The 16,149-nt window shown below is 49.2% G+C and overlaps 1 protein-coding gene across 2 annotated transcripts in view; it reads right to left on the bottom strand.

Annotated features, from left to right (window-relative positions):
* The window catches only part of ARHGEF3 (Rho guanine nucleotide exchange factor 3), a 337,446-nt gene extending 335,652 nt beyond the window's left edge, over nucleotides 1-1,794 (bottom strand). Inside the window, exon 1 of one of the 2 annotated variants that reach the window (XM_060203100.1) lies at nucleotides 1,718-1,794. The gene's annotated coding sequence lies outside the window, so the exon portion shown is untranslated. Of the gene's footprint in view, nucleotides 1-1,061; nucleotides 1,683-1,717 lie in introns of those variants that run through there. The other variant, XM_060203099.1, reaches the window with a different exon arrangement.
* Nucleotides 1,795-16,149: the final 14,355 nt, after the last annotated feature.

The following is a 16,149-nucleotide window of genomic DNA, read 5'->3' as shown; positions in this document are numbered from 1 at the left end:
GACCAGTTCTGCACAGGGGATGAGAACGGAAAGTTCACAGTCCACTTCTGCATACACCATGGGAAAGAGAACCTTCTGGAAAAACAGACCCCTGTGCTCCATGCCTGTCATGTACATTGCAGGGACATTCCTGGAGGTTCCCCTGGATACTCCCTGCAACACAGGGAGATTCCACTGACAGAAGGGTCAAACTGCGGGGGGGGGGGGGGGGGGACAGACAATGAGTGTCCCCAAAGCAGATTCCCATTTACACAGAAAGTCCAGGATGTCAGCCTGTCAGGGGGCCCCAGATTGGCAGGAATCAAGTGAAACTGTGTATCCACTCCACCCTAGAGGCAAACATTCAGTAGTCACATCCCAAAGTGCCACAGAAAACCCCAGAACCCACTTCCCCAGAGTGTGTCCCCAACAAAGGCCACCTCTCAACTCACATTCTGGGGCACATTTTGCCCAAGACTAATTCAAAGTGTCTGGGGACGTCACCGCAACCACTTGTGCCCTGCCCACTGGCCTCCCTGAGGAGCTCGGGATGTGGCTGCCTTGCCAGACCAATGTCAACCAAAAAAACCACGGCAGAGGAGTCCGGCAGTAGTGCAGCAGGTTAAGCGCACGTGGCGCCAAGCACAAGGACTGGCACAAGGATCGCGGTTCGAGCCCCCGGCTCCCCAACTGCAGGGGAGTAGCTTCACAGGCGTGAAGCAGGTCTGCAGGTGTCTTTCTCTCCCCCTCTCTGTCTTCCCCTCCTCTCTCCATTTCTCTCTGTCCTATCTAATATCGAACAACGACAACATCAATAATAAAAATAACTACAACAACAATGAAAAAATCAACAAGGGCAACAAAAGGGAACATAAATATTTTTTTTAAAAAACACGCTGGAACCACTACCACACGGCACCTAGCTGGCATTATTCTAAAGACTCTAGGCAGACACCACCTTAAACTCACAGGGTGCGCTGTTATCCTCCCAATGTGGCATAGAGGGGTGACACAAAACTTGCTCGACCCCACAGCGAAGGCCTGCCACAGAGCTCATTTTGCACACAAGAACGTGATTCTACCTGGGTGGCTTCCAGATCAGGGCATCTAGGGCTTGGCAAGCCCGGTGCAAGCTGCCCGAGAGCAGAGTCCTCCAGGAACGAGCTGCTCCGTCTCCACAGCGCGCAGGCTTCCCCAGGGAAGCTCTGTGTGTCCACTTGGCCGGGGCCACGTCCACGCTCGGACAGCGCTCGCCAGCTCAGAGGCTCCAGGCGCAACTCAGCCGGTCGGCGCTGCCCCCCCCCACCCCCGCGCAAGTGCCCCCTCCCCGGGATGCCCGGCCGCGCGCGCAGTTTGAAAGCCGCCGCCGCCGCCGCCCCCCTCGCCAGGACCGGGTTCCCCAGCGATGCGGCCCCCGGGCGCCCTGACGCGGCGGGGATCCGGGCAGAGGGCTGCGCTTCGGACAGGTGGCGCCTACCTCCCGGAAGTGCTCTGCAACTTTCGCCGCTGCGCCACCAGGGGACCGGCCGGAGGGTGCAGCAGTGTCTCCTGGGGTCGCGCCGGGTCCCCGGCCAGCGAGCTAGCAGCCGCTGACGGGATCGGGATCACTGCCGGGAGGGGCGCCTCGGAACAGGGTGTGAGGAGGCGGTTTCAGCAGAGGGGGCACCCCCGGCCTAGCGTCCCTCTGGGGTGTCCAGCCTGCAGGGGCGGGGTCCCAGGCCAGGCGGAGCCAACTCACCTCAGCGCCTGTGGGCTCCGCAGCGGAGCTGGAGGGCCCTCGCAGCAGGGAGGGGCGGGGTGGCTCTCAGGGCGGGGTGGCTCTCGGGGCGTGGCCATTAGGGGGCGTGGTCTGGCTCTTGTGGGGGCGTGGTTGGGCGGGGGCACGTAGGTGGATCCTCGCACCCCAGAGGGATATGGAGTTCTGGTGGTGGGAAATGTGTGGAGTTGTACCCCTCTTATCCATGGTTTTGTCAGTGTTTCCTTTTTATAAATAATTAAAAAGAAAAAACTCAACTCCACCCTCCCAGTACTCTGAGGCTCCTGCAAAGCTACGGAGGAAAGGGGGTGACGCCTTCAGTCCCGCCCCTCCCCGCATCCTGAGCCCTCCTGCGGAGAGGATTTACGCGATTGGGGAACCCGTGCGCGCTCTGCTCCCGCCTGGACGGCGCCACAGACTCAGGGTGACTGACGGGACAGGTCTCCCAGCCGTCCACCCCGCCGCGGGGCTTGGCCTTGCTTGGGCATGTGGGATGAGCCCCAGCTCGGATTTCATGGACGGTGGGGGTGAGCGGGAGAGAGAGCCACGAGCGCCGCCCTCACCCACCTGTGTCCCATGGGTTCCGGGGAGTCGCCCGAGAGAGCAGCGGCAGGCGGTGGTGTCTGTGCATTCACTCAGCGGAGAACTGATTACTGTCCCCAAGACCTCAGTCTCGAAAAAGGCATGCCCTGCACTGGGGACTCAGCCATGAAAGAAAAAGGAGATTCAGGGGCTGGGAGGTGGCCCACCCGGTAAAAGGCACAAGCCCCCCCCCCCCCAACTCTCACCTGCAAGAGAGAACTTGTTGTTGCTTTCATATGCCAGGTGCATAGTTCAGGCACATCTCAAGTGAAGCCACTCACCCGGGGGTGGTGTAGTGGATAAAGCATTGGACTCTAAAGCATGACAGCCTGAGTTTGATCCTTGGCATAGTATATGCCAGAGTGATGCTTTGGTTCTAAGAAAAGAAGGGGGCTGGCTGGTAGTGTTCCCAGTTAAAAGCACAAATCACCATGCTCAAGAATTTGGGTTCAAGTCCCTTCTCCCCACCTGCGTGTGTGTGTGTGTGTGTGTGGGGGGGGGTGTTGCGGTGAAGTTGGTTTGCAGGTGTCTCTTTCTCCATCCATCTCTATCTCCCCTTCTCTCTCGATTTCTCTCTGTACAAATAGGAAAAAAAAAGGGGGGGGAATGGTTACCAGGAGTAGTGGATTCATGGTGCAGCCACTGAGCCCCAGCAATAACCCTGGTGGCCCATCATCTAGGGCTCTCTGGACCTAGACCTCTAGTAGATCCCTCCCTCCACCATCACTAGACACTTCCGTTAGGAACATCATCATAAGCCCTCTTGTGGGCCTCTTTAGGACCTTGCCCTCAATGTAGAGCAGCAATGGTAGGGACTGCCCCACTCTCCAAAGGAAGGCTGGGTTTACCTAGTATGACACTTGAGGAAGATTGGTCCTGAAATGAGTGCAGCCTAGAATGTTCCTAGCTGTGGCCAGGACTGCAAGCTTAGACTGACAGGCTCCTGTGCTAAATGTGAATATATATGGGCCCTAGGTCAGATTGACGGGGTTAATGGTTCTTCTTCTTCTAGCGTTTTCCCTTCTTCCGTAGCCAGTCAACAGCGTCAGTTTGAACCTGATGTAAAGTTTCGAGACCTCCTTTGAATCTGGAGAGGTGGCAGTCATTGACTATGTGGGTCATAGTCTGTCTGGAGCCGCAGGGGCAGTTCGGGTCGTCCCTGGCTCCCCAGCGATGGAACATAGCGGCGCACCAGCCATGGCCTGTTCGATAGCGATTGAGGAGGGCCCAATCATAACGTGCTAGGTCAGAGCCGGGTTGACGCTTGCAGGGGTCTGTGATGAGGTGTTTGTTCTTTACCTCAGCTGACTGCCAACTCTGTTTCCAAGAGACTGGAACAGAGAAGTTCAGTGTAGGCATAGGGGACCAGATTGGGTGACGGAGACGTCAAGCGTTGGACAGGGTGGGCGAAGATATCCGCGTATATTGGCAGGTACGGTCGAGCATAGACGTGGGAAATGAACTTAGATGATGCCGCATCCCAACGAATATCTGGCGGGGCGATGTTGCTAAGAACTGGCAGCCATGGAACCGGGGTGGAACGGATGGTTCCAGAAATTATCCTCATGGAGGAATATAATTTGGAATCGACCAAGTGGACATGGGGGCTACGGAACCATACTGGGGCACAGTATTCTGCAGTGGAATAGCATAATGCCAGAGATGATGATCGTAGTGTGGAAGCGCTTGCGCCCCATGAGGAGCTGGCCAGTCTTGCAATGATGTTATTCCTCGCGCCCACCTTTGCTGCAGTTTTTATGAGATGTTCGTGAAATGACAGTGCGATCGAGAGTAACGCCAAGATAGACTGGCTGGGCTTCATGCCGGATTCTCGTATCACCAAGCTGCACATTAAGCTCACACGAGGCCGAGGCATGGTGTAGATGGAAAACAGATGATACTGTTTTTTCAGTGCTAGGGATTAGTAACCATTAGGGGTTAATGGTTAATGGCATTTATATACTTTCCCCATATTTGGGAGCTACTCTCTGCCATAATCCAGCTTTCCAGTCCTATCCTCAACTCTGACACCATCTTCCCAGATAATATTCCTAGCCTACCTGTATGTTAGCTGTCAGGCTCAGGCAAAAATTACTAAAGTCATGGGCCACCTGAAACATACCTAAAATATACTTTCTAGCTTCTTTCCACACAAAGACACCTAGTTTCATTTGCTCTATTCTTACCTTTGGCTCCTACTTATTGAAGAATTTGATATGTATTGCCTCCAGAGTTATTGCTGGGGCTCAGTGCCTGCACTACGAATCCACTGCTCCTGGAGGCCACCTTAAAAAAAAAAAAAAAAAACTTTTTTTTGGATAGTACAGAGAGAAATTGAGAGAGGAGGGGGAGATAGATAGATAGAGAGAGACCTGCAGACCTACTTCACTGCTTGCGAAGCGACCCTCCTGCAGGTGGGGAGCCAGGGGCTCGAACCAAAATCTTTCCACATCCTTGCACTTCTTACTATGTGCGCTTAACCCAGTGTGCCACCACCCAGCCACTGATTTGCTTTATATCTTACCACCTTTCAGCCACCAAATTGCAGGCCACTACCATGATGCCATCCTGACCTCCTTGGTCTGACTACCTCACCAGTGTGTCCTGGAACCTCACCTCTCCAGAGTCCTACTCAACTAGGGATAAATAGAAATAGGTTGGGGGTATGAGATCAACCTGTCAACACCCATATCCAGCAGAGAAACAATTACAGAAACCAGACCTCCCACCTTCTGCACCCCAAAAAGACCTTCAGTCCACACTCCCAGAGGGATAAAGAATAGGGAAGTTTCTAATGGAGGGGATAGGACACAGAACTCTGGTAGTGGGAGCTGTGTGGAATTGTGCCCTTATTATCTTACAGCCTTGTTAATCATTAAATTATTAATGTAAAAAATAATAATAATAAACCTGGCGGCAAAATAAAGGAGGAGGAGGAAAGAAAGAAAGGAAGGAAAAAAGAAAAAAGGGAGGGAGGGAAGGAAGGAAGGAAGGGGGTTGGGCAGTAGTGCAGTGGGTTAAGTGCACATAGCATGAAGCACAAGGACTGGCACAAGTATCCAGGTCTGAGCCCCTGGCCCCCATCTGTAGGGAGGTGTCTTCACTAGTGGTAAAAACAGGTCTGCAGGTGTCTTTCTTTAACCCTCTCTGTCTTCCTCTTATCTCTTGAGTTCTCTCTGTCCTATCCAACAACGACAGCAATAACAACAATAATAATAGTAACAACAACAGCAACGATGGGCAACAAAAGGGAAAAAATAGCCTCTAGGAGCAGTGGATTTATAGTGCAGGCACTGAGCCCCAGCAATAACCCTGGAGGCAAAAAAAAAAAAAATGGAAGGAAGGAAGGAGAATGAAGCCAGCCCCAGGTCAGAGGAAGAAGTTTAGCCCCAGGTCTAGGGTTCTAGCCAGGCCCACCCTTGGGTAAGTGGCAGTACCAGGCTCCATGAGAGGATCTTCTCACTCTCTGTAAGATGTAAGGTCTGGTCATCCCTGCCTTGTGCCAGTTCACAGGATGGGGTGTGGAAGCTTCCTAATCCTGGAAGCCTCATCAAAGATGGGGGTCTTTCAGGTCTCCAGCCCCAGCACCAGGTGTTCAAGCTGTCTTCACAGCTACTTCAGCCATCCTGACCTGCACTCAGCCTCCCAGCATCAAGTGACCTCTTTCTGGCTCACAGCCCAGTGTTGTGTCCAGAAAGCAAGCAAATTGAGCACATCAACTTGCATTCTAACAGCATCCAGAGGACTCCTTACCTCAATCAAACCCAGCACTTCCTGACCAGCCAGCTGGTCCTGCTCAAGTAGCCACACCTGCCCCACTACTCCATCTCTGCAAGCAAAGCTAGACCCCAGACCACAACCTTTTTCCCAAAACCACTTGTGATCCTCCTACATTGTGGAAGGCCTAACCACAACCAATTCCTATGATTAATAATCCAGGGCTTTTGCTCCCTTCCTAACCCAGAGCTTAGCAAGTGCCTCAGATCTGCACACTAATACTTGGCATCCAGCAAGTAGGCATTTTCATTTAGATTCAATTTAACTGTGATTTGAGCTGCATACCTTACACCATGCCAGGTTCTGGGGAACAGTAGTGACTGTCACCAAACTACATGGAACTCACAGCCGGTATGGGAGTAGTAAGACAGTAGGCAGTTAGGAGCCGAGTGTGGTGAGAGACACCCCAGGGGTATGATAGCCCAGACGGGGGCACAGGGATGTTTCCTGTGGAAAGTGGGCCTTGCTGAGACCTCACCCTGCAGGGGAATGAGCAGGAGAAGATAGAGAAAGCAGGAGCGGTGGATGCCCAGCACACTCTTCCAAAAGCCCATGAAGAGGGGAGGGTAAAGAAGAGCTAGGCTGCAGGGGCCTTGATGGTCAGTAGATGCCAGACCTAAGCTACTGAGAGTCTAGGTAGTGATGGATTCCCACTGGCTACTGAGTAAATGTTGGAGCCCTGAACTGGTTTGTGAAGTACAGTTTGAGTCTAGAGGGAGGGCCTCTGCAAGGGCCCAGCCAGGCCTCAAGGAGTGGCCATTCCAGTGGGCAAGAAGTCCATCATATAACCATACAAGCTGAATGGAGTACTCCTGGAAGCATCACCTAGACCACTAGTGAACAGCGGGCAGGGAAAGCTTGACAGCAGGGGAGGGATGGAGACAGGAAGACGGCATTTCAGAGAAAAGGAACAGCATATACAAACATCCAGGGCAGGAGGGACCAGGCTGTGGCACAACTGGTTAAATGCTCACATTACAGTGCACAAGAACCCAAGTCCATGCCCAGGTTCCCACCTGCAGGGGGAAAGCTTTGCAAGTGGTGAAACAGGGCTTCAGGTGTCTCTCTGTCACTCTCCCTTTCTATCTCCCGCTCCCCTCTCAATTTCTATCTCTATCCAATAACAAATAAATTTAATTTAAAAAAAAAACATTCAGGGCAGGAACACAGGAGTGAGGAAAACAAAACAACAACAAAATATACATATATGTATATACTGAGCACTTCCATAGAGAAGAAAGGGGTACACCAGGTCTTCACGAGGCAGGTGAGAACTGTGGGTTCCACTCTAGGGACACTAGTGATTTCAAACAGGGAGTGACATTGGTCAATCAGACGTCCCCCATGAAGGCTACTGCCAGCTGCCCAGTGGGGCTGAGTCCTCCAGAAGATAAGAATTTCACTTAGGTGATTTAGCCCCTCTACATCCCAAGTCAGACCTGAGGTAGACGTTCAGGGGTCTCAGTTTATAAGTACACACCCCCTGAACCCATCCCAAGGAACCATATCTCATAGGCAGGGGATCTGTGCCAGGCTCTGTGCTCTAACTTCACCTAACCTTACAGTCAAATCTTTTATCAGCCTGTGCAGTATTGAACTATTGGTCCTCACTTCCCAGATGGGACATACAGATATTTCTGAGGACAAGTCACATACATGCTCAGGGATGGAGTGGGAGGCTGAGTTTTCAGTTCAGGGTGATAAGCACAATGCTGGAAAATAATTCTACTGGGGGCTGGGTGGTAGCGCACTGAGCTATGCACACATAGTACAAAGTGCAAGAACCCATGCAAGGATCCTGGTTTGAGCTCCTAGCTCTCCACCTGCAGAAGGGTCACTTCACAAGCAGTGAAGCAGGTCTGCAGAAGCCTATTTTCCTCTCTCCCCTTCCTTTCTCAATTTCTCTCTCTCCTATCATATAAAAATAAATGGAAAAATGGCCTCCAGGAGCAGTGGATTCATAGTATAGGCACCAAGTCCCAGTAATAACACTGGAGGAATAATAATAATGATAATAAATAAAATAATTCTACCAATAATAATGCACAATTAGAAATATCCCAGGGGTTAGTGCAGTGGATAAATGAAAGCAGTAGTGCATGAGGTCCTGAGCATAATCCCAGGCATCACATGTGCCAGAGTGAGGCTTTGGTTCTCTTTCTCATTAATAAAAAAAACTTTTAGGGGGCTGGGCAGTAGCACAGTGGATTAAGTGCACATGGCACAAAGTGCAAGGATTGGCTTGAGTACCCGGCTCCCCACCTGCAGGGGGGTTACTTCACAAGTGGTGAATCAGGTCTGCAGGTGTCTTCTTTCTCTCCCCTTCTCTGTCTTTCCCTCCTCTCTCAATTTCTCTTTGTCCTATCCAACAACAACACCAGCAGCAATGACAACAATAACAACAAGGGCACAAGGGCAAGAAAAATGGAAAAAATGGCCACCAGGAACAGTGGATTCATAGTGCAGGCACTGAGTCCCAGCGATAACCTTGGAGGCAAAAAAATATATATATACACATATTACAAAAATACTGCACATGTGCACAGTTGGGCAGTGTCTTCAAGTACACAAAACTGTGGGTGCACATGCCAAAGGCAGCATCTGACTGTATACCATGCAGGCACCTCCCACCTTTCTTTGCCTTCAGTTCTGGGTCATGTGGCCCTGCCCAGGCTGATGGGGAAGGTGTGCAGTGTGTCTGGATGCTGACAACTGTCACTCCCTGGCATGTTTCTTACCAGCAAGAGTGAGAAAAAAAACTGGCAGAACTATCTCATTCTACTTGGCTGTTATTTTCTCTCCATTTGGTACAGCCCCAGTTTCTGACTATTGGGAAATATCCCTGACTTCATGCTGACAGTGGGTCAGAGGAACAATTCTGCTTTTGTTCCTATTTAGAACAGGAGTGCATGGTCCTTGGCACAGGGACCTTGGAGCCACCACATCTAGAAAAGTGTGTCTCTTGTGGCTAGGCAGTGGCACATCTGGTTAAGCACTCACATTATAGTGCATAAGGAACAAGGTTCAAGCCCCTGGTCCCCACCTGTAGGAGGAAAGCTTCACAAGTGCTACAAATTTCTCTCTCCCTCTTTATCCCCTCCTCCCCCTCTCAATTTCTCTCTGTCTCAAATAAATAAATAAAATATTTAAAGAGAGAGAAGTGTGTCTTAAAAGGGCTAGAAGGTAACCAGAGAAAAAGAGGCCTATGAATGGAAGGTTGTAGACAGCTGACACAGGTTACACAAGGCCTTGGAGCTATGGCCTGAATTTTCTAGGAGTCCCTCTCCCTCTTCAGACCCAAGCCCTCTCATTCTGAATTACCACCCAAACAGTCAGGTATGAACCTGCCTTCTCCTCTTAGGGTTTAAGAAATACCTCCAGTGGTCCAGGAGGTGGCACAATGGATAAAGGATTGGACTCTCAAGCATGAGGCCCTGAGTTTGATCCCCAGTAGCACATGTACCAGAGTGATGTCTGGTTCTTTCTCTCTCTCCTGTCTTTCTCATTAATAAATAGATAAAATCTTTAAAAAAGGAAGAAAGAAGAAAGGAAGGAAGGAAGGAAGGAAGAGAAAGAAAGAAAGAAAGACCTCAATTCAGCACTTGACAGCACCCTGAGCTGCAGCTCCTGAGAGCTGATAACTGGCTCCTATATGTTTCCCATAGACCTCAAAGAGCTCAAGATCTGCTCTCTACTGTTCACCAAACACCTTTTATCTTCCAAGTGCAGCCTTGGGACTATAGATCCAGCCTCACTTCAATTAAGCCTCATAACAGCCCTCTGCTGAGTGTCTCATATTGCATATGAAAATACCAAGGCTTCTCCCCACCTACAGGGGGAAAGCTTCACCAGCAAAGTGGTGAAGCAGTACTGCAGTTGTCTCCTCCTCTGTCTCCCCCACCCCTGTTTTCTCTGTCCTACCTACTAAAAAGGAAGGAAAGAAAGAAGAAAACATTGAGGTTCAGAACAAGGGAACTACTTGCCCACATTCCTACATGCAGGAAGAGGTGGCCTTAGCAGAGCAGAGGCCATGATATCTCTTACCATTACTCTGTCCCTATTATGTGCTTCAGTCTTTCCAGAAAGACTGTATAACACCCCATCTCCTGAAAAAGACGAGGGAGGCAAGCTCACTCGTCTTGTAGTATAGACTCTTTGTCCCAAAGACCTCCTCTGAATTTTGTCTCACTGCAAAGATGCACCCTCCCCCTCCCTTCTTTCTGCCTTTGCCTTCTCTACTTCTTCTACTTGTTATGCTACTGAGCTTTATTTTATGCAGTGATGGGAAATGAACCCAGGGCCTCACTTTTGAGCAGTATCACTGACAGTTTCCTGTTGTTATCGTAGGGCTGGCTTCATGGGCGGGTAACAGAGACGACCAGAGACACACGGCTGAGCTGAGAACGCAGTTTAATCTTTATTCATGAGCGGGCAATGTGCTCCTCCATCTTTCTCCTCCCGCGGCAGAGAGAGACTCCTAAACTAATCACCACACAGATCTGTCCTGCATCGTTCTCCCCGGGCAGCTGTGGCAGGAACTCAGGAAGTACGTAGGATAGGGGGTGGGGAGAAGGGAAAAACGCGAAACTAGCAGGGGCTAAACCACAACCTCCCAGAAGCGGGGGGATGAGACCAAACCAATGTGAAGCATAGCAACAATCCCCCCTTTTCTTTTTAACTAATTGACCATAGTATCAGGAGTGTGGGGTGAACAGAAACCTATATCATACAGGCATTTTCAAAAAAGAAACTGGCACAAACGGAGGAACAAGTAAGCGAGCAACAAGAACCAGTGTGCTGCCAAGGGAAAGCCTGAGGGGGGCGTTTTTGCCTCTGTGGGCAAGACTTTATCAGCTAAAAAAAACATTTCCTGCCTCTGGGGGCTTCTTTTGCCTCTGGGGGCTGTTACTTGCCTCAACGGGCATTATTTGGCATGGGGGCGGGGGTATGGCCTAGAGTCCCAAGGCAGCTGGCTGCAGTCAATCTTTGAGAAACCCAGCAGCATAGGGAAGCTGCTGTAGAGTTGTGCAAAGTGTCCAAGAGGTGTACCAGTGAGTCTGATAGAAGTGCCAGTCCAAAGCATATGTCCAACGAAGCATTACCGGGGGGGGGGGGGTGAATTGTTGCATGAGGAAGGTCAGCTGTTGGAATTCCACTTTTTTGTAGAGAACTTGACCGCTGCAATTAATTTACTATGAAACAAAACTTGTAGCAGGTTAGTTTACCACAACTGATAACTCTATTACAATTGGAGGTCTTTTTTAGTATGATTTTAAGGTTGTTTAAAGTTTAAACAATAAAATGTGGAAAGGTAAACAGAACCATGGGAAAAAAAGAAAGCCTCAGGCATGAGAATCATTAGCATAACCAATGTGCAATATACCATTTTTAATTGAGAAGGATTCGAGAGTTTTACATATCAACAAGTCTATTTAACCTTTTGTTACACCCATTGAAGATGGAGACACACCCTAGGTGTGCGCAGGTTTTTTTTTAGACTAACTTAGTTAAAATATATTGATTTTTAACTAAATTTTAACTCAGACTTTAAATGTAAGTTAATTTTACCTTTATGAGAACTATGTTGAAAACCTTTTTCACTTAACTCTGTCTGGTAATGGTAAGAATATAGCCTTAAAGTTACATTTTTAACCTTAAAGTTAATGTTTACCAAACTTTAAACATATACTTAAACATGGTCTTCAATACACAAGGAGGAAAACTTTTGTTATGAAGACATGTCATTTTAAACACAAGTTTAGATCTATACTGTCTTAGCCGTTTGGGGAGTGTGTTGTCCAGTGGTGGCTTCTTGCGCAGCTTCAGCTCCAGGAATTGTAGGTAGTGATCTCTGCAGGGATCTCTGTGTATTTTAGCTTTTCTGACTTCAGAGCTGAGTTGGGGATCTCAGCCAGGGGTCCCAGTTTCGGCAGGGAGCCCGCAGTCTCCGGGTGGTCCAGGATCTGTCCAGACTTCATAGCAGGAGGACGGGCGGGCAGGCCGTGCCGAAGGCGTGGGCCGAGGTGCCCCGGGTGGAGGCCAGGATGGGCTGCAGCCTTGCCCGCCATGCCTGCTGCCCTGCTCTCGGTGGCCGAGCAGCGTGGGGGGAGCCCATGCCCAATGCCCCGCGCCACGCAGTGGAAAGCCGGCTCATGTGGGCTGGCGTTGGGCGGAAATCACAGAATGGTCCAGAGATAAATGTTCCAGATACAGCAAAACAGTCTCATGAAGAAAGGGCAGAGGTCTTTGGAGATCTCTTCACAAGCAGAAGAGAAGGCCATAGTGCATAGGTAGCCAAACTGTCACTTATCTGGGGATGGGCAGGTCACATCCCACGGTGTAGGTGCCATATGTTATCGCAGGGCTGGCTTCACGGGTGGGTAACAGAGACGACCAGAGACACATGGCTGAGCTGAGAACGCAGTTTAATCTTTATTCACGAGCGGGCAATGTGCTCCTCCATCTTTCTCCTCCCACGTCAGAGAGGGACTCCTAAACTAATCACCACACAGATCTGTCCTGCATCCTTCTCCTCCGGCGGCTGTGGCAGGAACTCAGGAAGTAGTAGGATAGGGGGTGGGGAGAAGGGGAAGTGCGAAACTAGCAGGGGCTAAACCACAATCTCCCAGAAGCGGGGGGATGAGACCAAACCAATGTGAAGTATAGCAACAGTTTCCTAGGCACAATTCTCTAATTTTTGATAGATAGAAACAGGAGAGACACCACAACACCATTTCACCATTCATGGAGCTCATCTGCTGCTGTAATGTTTCCAGATGATGTTGGAGTTCAAATGCAGGGCCTCCCATAAGGTAAGGTGTGTGCTATCTCCTCACACCTCAGTTACAATTTTGTTCCCGTGAATGCTGAGGATAGATTAGATGAGAGTAGACATTTTTTTTTAATTTAAAAAAAATTTTTAAACTTTATTCTTTTTTATTGGATAGAGACAGACAGATAGAAATTGAGAGAGGAGAGATAGGGAGGGTGCGAGACAGAGAGATGCCTACAGCACAGTTTCACCACCTGTGAAGCTTTCCTCCTGCAGGGGAGGACTAGAGGCTTGAACGTGGGTCCTTATGCATTGTAACATGTGTGCTCAACCAGGTGTGCCACCACCTGGCCCTGAGATTAGACATTTGTTAAGGACCCACTATTTGTAGGCCAGCAAAGACAGTTTCTCTTTTCTCTTTCCCATCTGCTTAGCTCATTACAAACAGCTTCCTAGAACTTGAAAGTCGAAAGAAAGATAGAAAGAAAGAAAGGAATAAAAGAAAAAAAGAAAGAGGGACTGGGAGAGAGCTCACCAAGTAGAGCGCATATGTGAGGGCCCATATGTGAGGGCCTGGAATCCAGTCCCTGACCACCACATGGCAGCACCATGCAAAAGGGGAAAGTTCCATGAGTGGTGGGGCCATGCTTTAGAGGGGAAAGAGTCTGCGGGGGTGGGAGTGGCACTGGAATTGCATAAGCATAACTGCACACAAAAATCTAAAAGTTGGGTATGGTAATGAATGCATAAAGGATTGTGGGGAGAAAAGTCTTAGAGGGGCCGGGTGGTAGCACATGTGGTTGAGTGCACACATTGCCATGTGCAAGGACTCACATTGAAGCCCCTGATCCTCACCTGCAGAGGAGAAACTTCATTAGCAGTGAAGCAGGACAGCAAGTGTCTCTTTCCTTGTCTCCCCTTCCCTTCTCTATTTCTCTCTGCACTATCAAATGAAAAAAAATGAGAAAGGAAGAAAGGGAGGGAGGGAGGGAGGGAGGGAGGGAGGGAGGGAGGGAGGAAGGAAGGAAGGAAGGAAGGTAGGAAGGAAGGAAGGAAGGAAGGAAGGAAGAAAGGAATGGAAGGAAGAAGATAAGGAAACCACTGGGAGTGACAGATTTCTCTCCCAGGGACCAAACCCCAGCAATAATTCTGGTAGCAAATGGAGAGAACACGCACATATGCACAGGAAGCAGCCAGGTCAACACTAACATCCTCTCCAGCACCCTGCCTATAGGGGTCTCCACTGCCTTTGTTTTTGAAAGGTCAGTTTCAAAGTCCACCTCCACCAAGTATACTGTAAGCAGTCTAGGAGGCCCTTGTCTGCAAGATTACTCAGGTTGCAGAGTAGCTGTGAAATGAGATGATCATGTATGAAGCACTCAAAGGTTGGCTCTTACAAATAAGAAATGGCAGGGGGTTAAACACATATAGTGTAAAGTGCAAAGGCCGGCATAAGGATCCCGGTTCGAGCCCCCAGCTTCCCACCTGTAGGGGGTCGCTTCGCAAGCTTTCTCTTCCCGTCTTCCCCTCCTCTCTCCATTTCTCTCTGTCCTATCCAACAGTAACAACAACAACAATAACTACAACAATAAAACAACAAGGGCAACAAAAGTGAATAAATATTTTTAAAAACCTTTTTAAAAATCTATTAAATTCTTTAAAAAAAAGAGAGAGAGAGAAACAGGCTGGGAGTATGGATCGACCTGCCAGTGCCCATGTCCAGCGGAGAAGTTACAGAAGCCAGACCTTCCACCTTCTGCACCCCATAGTGATCCTGGGTCCATGCTCCCAGAGGAATAAAGAACAGGAAAGCTCTTTATCAGTGGGGAGGATAGAATAGTTTTTTCAATGGAGGGGATAGGATGTGGAAACTCTGATGGTAGGAATGATGGAACTGTACCCCTCTTATCCTACAGTCTTGACTATCATTATTAAATCATTAAAAAAAAAAAAAGAAAGAAATGGCAGAGAGTAAAAGAGGTCAGAACTTGGCAGAATATCCTCTTCTGAGCACCAATAGTGCTTTGTGAGGGAGAGAGGGAGCAGGGAAGAACAAGTAAGCAAGGAGGAAGACTAAATTTCTAAAATCACATGTTCTCAAAATCCAAAACTTCCACTATCTTTTTCAGATGGCCAGAAAGCTTAAAGTCTATTTTCTTGCTATTTCTGACTACCCACAGTCCTCTCCTTAGTATTTGTCATTTATCTGAGCACAAACTCTACACTCAGAACCTTGTTCAATTCCCCCACTCTGATGGAGTAGTTTTTCACTGGTCAACCCTGCAAATGAGAAACTGAGGCCCACAGGTGGTGGTGCACCTGGTTAAGTGCATGTTACAGTGCACAAGGACCTGGGTTCAAGCCCCCTGTCCCCACCTGCAGGAAGAAAGCTTTCTGAGTGGTGAGAAAGTGCTCTAAGTGTCTGTCCTTCTCCCTATCTCCCCCTTCCCTCTCAATTTCTGGCTGTCTCTATCCAATAAATAAATATAAAAAAATTTTTTAAAGACTATTTTAGGAGAGAGGAGAGAAAGAGGGAGGGAAAGGGAGAGGGGGAAGGGGAGGGGAGGGGGAGAGGGAGAGAAAACTGAGGTCCAGAGGTGTAGCCACAAGATTGCAGTTCCAGAGACAGAGTTGGGAACTGATAGGCAGCAAGAAGCTAATACACAGTAGGTGAGAATGTTTTAAGAACAAGCACCCTTTTGTCTTCTGGAAAGGCAGGAAATTTGTTTGTGGTCCCAAATTTCACTGGCTCTTTTCACATTTCTTCAAAGAAGTCCATTTGTTCTGAGGATCAGATTTCTTCCTAATTGAGGTATCCTGGTCCTAGATTCAGAAGCCACACAGGTGTTGGCTTCTGCCTGCCTGCTGGCGGGCAAGGTGGATGGTTAAACAGTCATGTCTTTTTCTCAAAGGTGCAACAAGCATTGGCAATACCTCTCCCCCCTTTTTTTTTGCCTCAAGGGTTACCTCTGGGGCTAAGTGCTTACATGATGATTCCATTGTTAGTTGCAGCCATTTTTTTTCCTTTTCCTTTTGATAGAGATAGAGAAATTGAGAGGGAAGGGGGAGATAGGGAGAGACACCTGCAACACTGCTCCACTGCTCATGAAGTTTCCCCTTCTAGATGGGGGCCGGGAACTTAAACGTCCTTGCACGTGGTAACATGTTTTTGCCATAGAGTGTGCCATTGCCCAGAGCTCCTATCTTTGTTCCTGAGTCTGGACAACCTTTCCTTTTTGGAGGCAGAACACTATGAAAACTGCTCTGTGCCCTACTACTACTC

Source organism: Erinaceus europaeus, chromosome 12 (assembly GCF_950295315.1).
Source record: "Erinaceus europaeus chromosome 12, mEriEur2.1, whole genome shotgun sequence".
Classification (NCBI taxonomy): domain Eukaryota; kingdom Metazoa; phylum Chordata; class Mammalia; order Eulipotyphla; family Erinaceidae; genus Erinaceus; species Erinaceus europaeus.
The sequence above is the reverse complement of the archived record's forward strand: the minus strand, read 5'-3'. Positions and strand labels throughout refer to the sequence as shown.